The sequence below is a fragment of the Mustela lutreola genome, chromosome 3, assembly GCF_030435805.1.
Source record: "Mustela lutreola isolate mMusLut2 chromosome 3, mMusLut2.pri, whole genome shotgun sequence".
Classification (NCBI taxonomy): domain Eukaryota; kingdom Metazoa; phylum Chordata; class Mammalia; order Carnivora; family Mustelidae; genus Mustela; species Mustela lutreola.
In genome coordinates, this window is record NC_081292.1 from 5077987 (window position 1) to 5088541 (window position 10555).

The window sequence follows — 10555 nt, forward strand, 5'->3', positions numbered from 1 at the left end:
AAAATTAAACATTTTAGGCTCAAATTATATTTTCAAAAGCTCTTCTAACCAAATGAGAAGCAGCTGGGAAATGAGAAAGTTCATGACTGTTTCTGGAGAGGGTATTGCAGAGCAGAATATGACTAAGATTTTAGATTCAATAAATCAGGCTGGAAAATGGATAGATGTGGGATATATTCCCCAAACCATCTGTTTTTCTAGACACAGTCTGATCAAGAGGGCTTCAAACTGAGGCTGAATGGGAAACAGAGAACAGGAAAAGACATACAGAAGTTGAGTTGGTTGGCTACTTGGGTACATGCTTTAGTAATTTACTTAGGTTTGTTTAAGAAAAGAAGTGGATGACTTCCATGGTTACGGGGAGTACCTCACAGTACAAAGGCGGGCTGCAGGTAGAGGATTCTGTGCATTTTAGGTCTTTAGGAGTCTTTCTCTTTCAGACTGGCACATCCTAGGCTCCTATTTTCCATTCAAAATGGCAGAAAGAAGCTGCTGTTTGGTCATCGACTGTTGCATTCACTCAACAGAGCAGCCTGGTTGGCCCAAGTCTTTTGGTCCCCATTTCTGGTTGGCTCTATTAGGAGTCCAACACTGGGTAATCAACTGTGGGGTGTGGAGAGGCAGCTGGGCCATGATATGTTTTTCCAGGGGCCAGTGCAAGCAGGTGGACCAAGGTCATGTGAGAGAGTGAGCATTGACAGAGGAGGCCAGGAGTATTCCACGGTTATAAGGGGAGTTTGCAATACATTGAGTCAACAACACTGGAAGAGGGGCTTAGTAAACACAAAAATAGGCAGCCAGACACAGCCATAACTGATACTGTTGGAGAGATAAGCCATCCCACACATAAACTTGAGCCCCCTGCGGGGTGCCTGGGTGGCTCAGTTGGTTAAGTGGCCAACTCTTTGTCTCAGCTCAGGTCATGGACTCAGGGTTGTGAAACTGAGATGAGCTTCAGGCTCTCTATTCAGCATGGAGTCTGTTGGGGATTCTCCCCCTCTCACTCTCCCTCTGCTCCTCCCATTCACGATCTCTCTTTCTCTCTAAAATAAATTAAAACATAAATAAATGCTAAGACAAAACAAAAACCTTGAGCCCCTACAGTGGTGGACAGTGGGCTCTGAGACTTAACATCTGGGTGTTGCTGCCTCTTTAGCATTGAACAAAGTCCCAGTTGGGATTCTGAGCTGAAAATATTCAGAATGAATACATGAATGATTAGAAAGTGTAAATACCTTGGGATTACTTTTAAAAGGAAGAATTTTACAAAGGAGGGTGGTTAGATGATTTCTGAAGAAATGTTTCACTGGCGCTGAACTTGGAGCCACCATTACTAACACTTTTTACCTTGACTGGACATGAAGTGGGCCACTTGCTGTATTGAAGCATCAAAAGATGCCTAAACCTTGAATCAGCTCCCCAGCCCACTCCAGATGAAGAACTTGGATCTTTAATTTTCAAATTTACAGACCCATGTGATAACGTGGTTCATGTCCTCTTCTGACATGCATCCTCAGTATTAAATTATTTCTTTAGCTAAACATTGTTCCCCCGAACCCCCTTTTTCTTGATCAGATCAGTGTATATTATGTAACATCCATTGTTTGCATTCAGCATTTGGTGATTCTGCGGGTAAACTTTCTTGATTTATTTATTTAAATTTACCTTGGTGAGCATTCATGGGTATGGTGTCCTTAGAAGGATTATAGGTTGTAACCAGGCACCATTTAGATTGTGCAACATACCACCAGATATCAAGGGAACAGGACTAGGGGAAGGAAGACAGGGATAAGGTAGTTTATGGGAGATTCCATTTTTCCCACTCACAGCTATTCCTTGATACATGGCACAGATGACATTTCTTTCTTGCAAGCCATTTTAAATTCTAGTTTACATTTTCAAACATTTAATAAGAGTCTCTTTTGCACACCTAGTAGATACTGGCCACCATCTATTATCATGTGATATTCACCACAGAGGGTTGGGAGGGATTATAAATAGTATTATCATCTCTAGGTAGATGAGCACGTGAAGACTCAGAGAGATTAAGCAATCTATTCAAGACCACCAAGCTAATATAAGAAAGTGGTGTTTTCTTAGTGACTATGAGTTATGGACTGTTGCTTGAACTGACTATGTACCTTTTACCAGGCAAATCCCAGAATGGGTCTCATTCCAGAACTTTCTCTTTGCTGAATGGCCTCTTTCCTTTCTTCTGCGACTATAAATTGGCTCTCCTCAAAGTTGACTTCTCTGGTGTGGCCATGTCCATGTGACTTTTCTTTCTCCCTAAACAAAACAGAACCAATCAAACCATCAACAATCAAAAGACACTCTTTAGAACAGGTAATATTGATATTTGTCTCAATTACTCAATTTATTGGTGTGAGTTAGGTGCTTACTGGGGATTACCACAGCATTAGCTATTATGAGTAGTAGTAGAATAATTATCTACTATATATCTTAAAAGTAACGTAGCCTATAAATCTGGTCATATCAAAAGAGCCATGATCCTTTTTGGAAAATAAACAAAGCAGTTGCTTAAATGTGCATTGTACATTTGGAGTAATTCCTATTCAGGCAAGCTGGTTTTCTATTCATGACAAGCATTTCCAATTTTAATATGTTTGCTTACATGAGATGCAGATTGTAATTTAATGGCAGACTGTTTAATTATGCCTTCATTTGTATAAATTGTAATGTTGCTCCTGAATAAATGAAATAAAAATCTCTTTAATTTCCTTCTCAATATTTAATTTAAATCAACGATAAACAGTGCCCGTCTCTTTGAAACAATGTTAATTAATATTCAGAAGACTAAATTTGTTTTTGGATGTATGGTATGTGTGGCATGTTGGTTTCATAATTGAACTGGGAATAAGATTGATAGAGTTAAATAACCTTTAAAGAGGGAAAAAATACTGTACAATTCTATTTAAAGTATCTCTGCCAGTAGGAAAATGCACAATATGGGCTTTACATTTCAGACTGCTCATATAATTGTCATTCCATATGTAACTCAGAGTATAGCTTTGGAAATATTTTTTAAATACACCACATAATTATTCAGATTGTAGAAACATTATTTTTTTCTGTCAACTTGATCTGGCCTATCTGTAAATCCTATTAAAGAATTAATAACGTGAGGAGGAGAGTGAGGACAATAGTTTTGGTCAGGCTTTATATCCCAGATGCTACATCCTCGTACTAGATGACTAAAACAAGATGGTGGCCTTCAAGGAATTTGCCACTTAATGCAAAGACAAGGTCCAGAGAAATGGACAGTTTTAATACTTACAAAATGGTGAGTGCCTTCATAGAGAGCAATGTGGTATTCATGTTGGTGGGGGAATGTGGGGTGCGGTCAGCATTGCCAAAGTTAGCAACATCACCTCCATTAGTGAAAATCATGGAGTGCTGAGTCTCTTCTGTGCCAGGGTTCTAGGTGATTTCTGTTAGCTCATTTCATGCTTGTAATGCTCCTGCATGAAAACTTGGGCCCAAAGATAGTAAACAGCAGACACAGGAACTGGACCTAGGGTCGTCTTGCCTTAAGGTTCATATGATTAACTTCCCTATTATATGGCAAACCTCATGGAATATGCACATAGGAATGTTCAGAGAGCCAGGATAGGTTAAGCCGATGGGCTTAGAATGGGCATAGATTATAGGACCCTCTCATTGAGGTTCATGCTGGTAAAGGCAACCCGACATGTTAAAATATAATCCAAAGGCAGAAACTATCAGCATAGTTTAGAAATTATCCCTGCTGTGAAATTTCATTCCATGGGTAACCGAAGCAGTAAGGGAATTGAGGAAAGAGTCCACTATGAAGTCATAAAATTGGAAGACACCAAGGGTCATGAAGGCTCTAGAAGAATCTGACTCTTAAGAAAAACCGTCACCGGTCCATGAAGAGCAGAAATACTGGAGACCCACACAATGGGGGAGGGGCACACTGCAGTTCCTGAAAGGGTCTGAGTCAGCAGGGGTGTTGTAAGGGGATTGTGTCAGGCCCCAGTGCCGGGTCGTGGTGAATCCAGCAAAAGCGGCAGACTGGGATAGGGCAGCAGGTGATAGAGGTGTTAGAAGTGAATTCACACATCACCCCCGTGCATGAGTCAGGACCGGCCAGCCAAGGAGACCCAGACCTGCTGCTTTCTCACTGCTTTTGCTTTGTCTCATCTTCTCAGCATCAGAGAACGCGACTATGAGCTTAGGTCTGAGAATTTTCCATCCAGACTCTCTCAGAAGAGAGGGCGGCTCTTGTCTGTTACTGAATGCCAGGCCACGCTTCTCCGGTGAGTGACCCCAGTGCCAGAGAATGGCACTCCAGGGCAATGGTCCTGCCATGACCCCCTGGCAGCCTTGCATACAGACACATAGGACAATGAAGGTGAGGGCTTGACCTGCAGCTAATCTGAGTCTTGGGAAAACACCTTGAAGTTCTCTGGGGACAGAAGGGTTTGAGGGACTTGGAAGGGGCTCCTACCAAGCCATCTTCTACTCAGCCTTGGGAAGCTGTCATGAGACAATTCTTATTACCTCCTGGGTTCTCCTGGAGCATGGGGCTTTTTGCCTTATGTTCTCAAAATAGAGTTTCAGATGTAAAAGTGCTCAGCTGCCTGGAAGTAGCTTCTTAGAAATGGGGTGCATTATTTAATTGGGCTCTGCAACAAATTGCTGAAACATGGAGGTTTGAGACAACAGGATGTGATTCATGGCTTTTGAGGGCAGAAGTTTGAAATGAAGATGTTGGCATGGCCTCACCCCTTTCAAAGGCCCTTAAGGAGGATCCTTCCACGCTTCTTCCAGCTCCTGGTGACCCTTGCCTGGTGTCCCTTGGCTTGTGGCTGATTGGTCTAGTATCTGCCTCTGCTCCCCCATGGCCTTTCCTCCTCTGTCTCTGTCCTGTCCTCTCTGGTAGGGATACTGGCCATCGAAATTCGGGCTCACATCAAATCCATGAAGATATCTTCTTGAGATGGTTAACTAATTACATCAGCAAAGACTATTTCCAAATAAGCTCACATTCTCAAGTTCTGGACAAACATGCATTTTGGGGACACTATCCAGCATGGTCCCAGGTTCCACCAGCTCATGTTGCACTAATCTACCCTCTTTTGTTGTAATGTTGTCCTTTCTGGTGTATGAAGCAAGGACCACAGGGGGCTGGTGCCTTTGGCTGATGTTCCCTTCACTATTCAAGTTGTAAACTGTCTGAATCTAAAAGTGGTTGGTGTGTTTCACTGGTGAGTCCAGTTGGGTGTTGGGCTTGGCTCTGCATTGTCTTGTGTGTGTAGTTGACAGTCACCCATCCAGAAACTGAAGCCCAAAGTCAAAGCCAACCAATGATCTTCTGCCTTCCTCCAGCACCCTGGTTCCTGGCAGTTCTGTGGCTTCTCCCCTGACTGGAGTCCTGATCCCTGCTCTTTCTTGGTCCCCCATTGTTTCTTGCCTGGATCACTATTACTGCTTTCTCATTGCTTTTTCTCCCTCTTGTCTTACCCCATCTCACTACACCCAGCACACCACTACTAGATTGATCACCTGGAATGTTTAAGAAGTACCACCACACTCCTGGGTTTAAACCCTCTAAGGAATTCCCTTTGCCTGCAGATTAAGACCAGATCTCTTATGGCCCAATTCACAGACCCCGCATGTGCTGGCACCTGCTGCCATGTGAGCCGTCGTGTGGCATGTGGCAGCCTCTCCCTCTGCCCACACCACAGGCCCTCGTCTGAGGGTCACCCAACCCACAGCAACAGCCATTGGGTCTATGGAATCAGCCTCCGTAGCCCTTTATTTTGTGGCAATCGTATCCTCTTGCACATTTTCATATCTCCATAGAGTGCTGACAGTTACATCCCTTGCAAGATTTTCTGAGGATTAAATGCGATAAAGCACTTGGTGCACAGAAGGCTCTCAACACATTCTGTTTTCTTTCTCATCGTTGTAGCTGACCCAGCCATGTATCTTGCCCATAGCTGATGTTCATTATGTTTGTAGATCAGTTGTTGAAACAATCAAGACCTCCATATCCTTTTGGAAGCAATCACCATAAATTAGCTTTATAATTCTCAAAATAGCTAAATGTCAACAGCAAGTTTATGCTATTTTTTCCTCCTCTAATTGCCCCTTAACTTCCTCCTATTTTGAGAGCACCCTTCCTCCAATTTTTTCTTCTCCTTGGCATACGAGATAGACTGCTGCATTTCTCAAAGCTTCCCCCTTGTTCTCCTGTCCTATCCCCTTCTTATTTTCCCACTCAAAGAGTGAGTCATTTATGGTCTTGTCGGCTCTCAGATACCTCTTTGCATCCAGAGCAAGAGTCGCTTCTCTGAGGCACAATGCTGCATTCTTTTGCCCATGTCATTGTTTCATTTTACAAACACTTGTACAGAGCTCAGGGGGCCAAGCCCTGGGCTGAGTGCTCTGCACAAAAAGATGAATACTAGTGTTTTCCAAACCTATATGGTCTGGTCCCAGTCTGGACTGTTCCTTCTGCCATTTACTCCTTCATGCTTGCTTTTGTGGACTACCTTAATAATTCTGGATTCTTTCCGTTTCTCCTTGAAGAAGGAGTTAAGCCCGGAGCACCGAGTTAAGTGTCCATTCTTGGTTTCGGCTCAGATCTCAGGGTCATGGGATCAAGCCCCGAGTCCGGCTCTGCGCTCAGAGTGGTATCAGCTTAATATTCTCTTCTCCCTGTGTGCCTCTCCCACAACGTGCATGTGTGCTCTCAAATAAATGAATAAAACCTTAAACAGAAAAAAAAAAAAAAAAGAAAGAGTCAATCCTCTAAAATCCAGCTGAAAATGTCAGCTGCACCTGAAGCCACCCCAGTGGAATAATTCCCCCATGTGGGTTGGACACGCCTGTTTTATAGAAAACCCGCCAAGCTGTAGTCGTGCTCGCCGTGTCTTCCCATGCCTAGTGGCCTATGAGCTCCTAATGACACATGCTCCACTTTCAGGGATGATCTGTGGTTTTCTTCTCTCATCAGAGCAGCTCACAGAGTGTAACCTTCGACGCTGAGGGGCCCTTCATTCATCTCTCTGCTGGCCTGACAGTGGAAATGAACGGGAACTGCCAAAGGGGCTGCAAAAGCCTTAGGAACTTCACACATGAAAGACATCTGCCCCTGAAGGGGAACCTCTGTCTGCTCTGGAGCATATCACTCAGTCCTTAGCCTTGTAATAAAATGCTGTGATCTGTTCTACAGGCATGGTGTGATGTCGTGTCAAGGAGGAGAAACTTGACTTTTCTGGCACATGGGCTCTCTGGAGGGACAAAGAACAGCACCCCTCATGCAGACTTTCAGAGGGCACACTGGGGAGTCTCTATGATTTTAGCTCGTGTTGTTTTGGTGTTTATTTCGGTATGCTCTGCCCTGGGTAAATCCAACAAAATGATGTGAAAATGGTAAGTGTATTCTTGTCTTCTTGGGTGGGTGAGAACGGCAGCCATCTCTGGGTAACTTCTGTGCTCATATTCATGGTCAAGAAATTAGTGATGCTATGGTTCAAGGAGTATCCGTTCGTTTCAGATAGAACCCCTGCCAAAAAGTGGGAGAACAGAGAAGAGAGTCCAAATCCTGGAGGAAGTGAAGGCAGGATCCCAGTAGGTTAGGACTGCCTGGCTTCCTAATGCTAATCAGAATTGCATGGCAGGACACAGGTCTGATAACCGGGTTGAAGGTGAGGCTGCTTCTGCGAGAGTCACAGATTCCTAGGGCTGCCCACCTGCCTGAGTATGAGACTCAGGAGAGAAGAATCCCATGTCCAAGATTCTGGGCAGAACAGAGTTCATAATACACAGCTGCTGGCTGAGACCTCCTCTCTCTGTGTTTTGCATTTTGTTGTAGAAAGAGCTTAGAATCAAACCCCTGTTCATCCTCTGTTGCCTCTGGGAGGAGTGACTTTCTGGATAGTTGAGCTCCAGTAGATGTGTTCAGCCACATCCATTCTCCTCCACGAAGCTCCCTCCTTGCAGGAGCACATGTTCTCCCAAGCTCTGCACAGTGAGTTGTTCAGTAACAGAACCCACGGGGAGGTGTAGGGATCTCCAGAGCTCTGGAGAGAGCACAGGTAAACTTAGTTCCTGGGGGCACTATTAACATGTCCTCTTAGCTGTAGCCCTAAGCCACCGCCTCTGATAATGCTTTAAAAGTGATGAAGGTGATTTCTGGTCTCTTCCAGTTTGGTGTTTGTCATCTTTAAGTTGTTTCTGAGAAATGAGAGCATCACCTTTTAGGTTCCTAAAATCATACACCTAACACAGTTCACCCATGGAGTTACCAATGTCAACAGTGTTGTTACTTCGACTGACTGATTGATTTTGAAATTCTGCTCCTTAAGAAACAGAGTTGTCTCAGAACAAATAGTGCTTAGGAGTTAGAAAGCCTCTGGAGATAAAGTATCAATTTGTTATTAACTGAATAAGAATATGAAAGTGATGGTCTCTCTGAGCCTCAATTTTGTAATATGTTAATGGAGGACAATAACTTCCTTATAGATGGCTGTGAGGTTTGATGTAGAAGTTGGAGTCTAGCACAGAGCCTGGCAGATGGTAGACACATAGAGAATGTGAAATTTCTTTCCTCTTTCATTTTTTCTTCTACTCCTTGTCATAGCTATGTCCGAAATAAGTATGGGTGTTAAGCAATGTAAACCCAAGGACTGACACCAATGTGATTCTAAAGAAGGGGTTGGAAATTTTTTTTTTTTTAAGGCCATATAGTAATAACTTAGGCTTGAGGGCCACTCAGCCCCATCACAACTACTCAACTTTGCTGCTTGGCACACAAGCAACAGTGGACAATATGCAAATGAATATAGATGGTTGTGTTCCAATAAAACTTAATTTATGAAAACAAATGGCAGGTAATAGTGTGCTGACTCCAATTCTAAAGCACTGTTGAGATGTTATTGACTGATAATTCAAAACCCATGTCTGCCATGGTTCTTGATGTTGCCATTACAGGGTGGAAGGCTAAGAATCAAGGAAGGATCAAGGGCATAAGTAAGTGTCCAAATAAAATTGACCTGTCCCTCATTGGGGCTCCCATAAAGCAACACTTTTTCTCCTTTCTCTGTAGTGTCTTGAGCTTCTTGCCATCATAGCACTTATGATGGAGCTCTTTGTAGGAAAGTATTGCGTGATTGATTTTATAACTCTAGAGTACCCAGTACCTGGAACATAGCAAACATACCACAAATGCTCTTGAGGGAAATAACATAATGAAAGTTTGAGAGCATACTTTTCACTGATGGAAGGTTAGTTTTTCCATTCAATTACCATTAGTGAGTGCGATTCCTAGCCAACATCAGTTACTGCAGAATGGTTGTAATTCCTGGCATCTTTTCTCTGCTGATGGCTAGTATCACATACTTTTCTCCCCAATCCCCCTTTTTAAAGATTCTCAAATGCTGATTTCTTTTTTTTTTAAAGATTTTTTTATTATTTATTTGACAGAGAGAGATCACAAGTAGGCAGAGAAGCAAGAAGAGAGAGATAGAGGAGGAAGCAGGCTCCCTGGCAAGCAGAGAGCCCGATGCGGGACTTGATCCCAGAACCCTGAGATTATGACCTGAGCTGAAGGCAGAGGCTTAACCCACTGAGCCAGCCAGGCATCCCTCAAATGCTAATTTCTTAGCCTACCTCCAATTCTAGGCATCATTTTCTCATGGCTCTCTGTTCAGGGTCATATTCTCTGAAAACACATTGACATGATGAGGCTCCGTCTTAGAAAACTAATGCCCCCCATGACTGTTGTTTTTGTCATGATTGCTGGCCCCTGGAGAATGCAAGCTAACTTGTGACTTACTTATCTTCATATTCCCAGAGTCTACTAAGGGTCCTGGAAGATAGCAGACTCTGGGTAAATGTTTATTGCAATGACCTTCAGCTAAATGTGAATGAATGTAGTCCCGGACCCTGACTTCCTGGAGATCATAGTTCAGTAGGGGAGAAGTTGTGGCCACAAATCTCTGTGATGCTTGGTAAAAAGCAGTGCTGTAGTAAAATGTAGCCGAGTCCCTCAAATGACAAGATGGTAGTTACAGACACTCACTCTGATGAGCAAGTGCGGGAAGGACATGTGGAACTGGAGACATATGAGTTGGGTCTCAGTGGATGGGATTTGGATTAATGGAGCTGGTGTTTTCTAAGCAGCAGAAACACAAACAGCAGAATTGTGCCTGGAAGGACAGAGGCATTAGGGATGTGGGGTGGCTGTATCACTTACTGAGATCCTTTGACATGCCAGGGGTTTTAAGCTCATTCATTTTCTCATTTAACATCTACAGTAAATTTCCAAAAATTAAGTGTATACAGCTGATAAAACCAATGCTTGAAAGAGATTCAGTGACTTGCCCAAGTTCACACAACACACTGTGGTCTGTCGGACTCCAGAATCCAAGCAATATGGACTCCAGCTGGAGGAACCAGTCTTCTCAGTTAAGAGGTAGACTTATTTTGGGAAATTCCTTATGGGGTTTTTAATACCTATTGACTTAGTCTGAGATTCTAAGTACCAGAGTCTTCTCTTGCC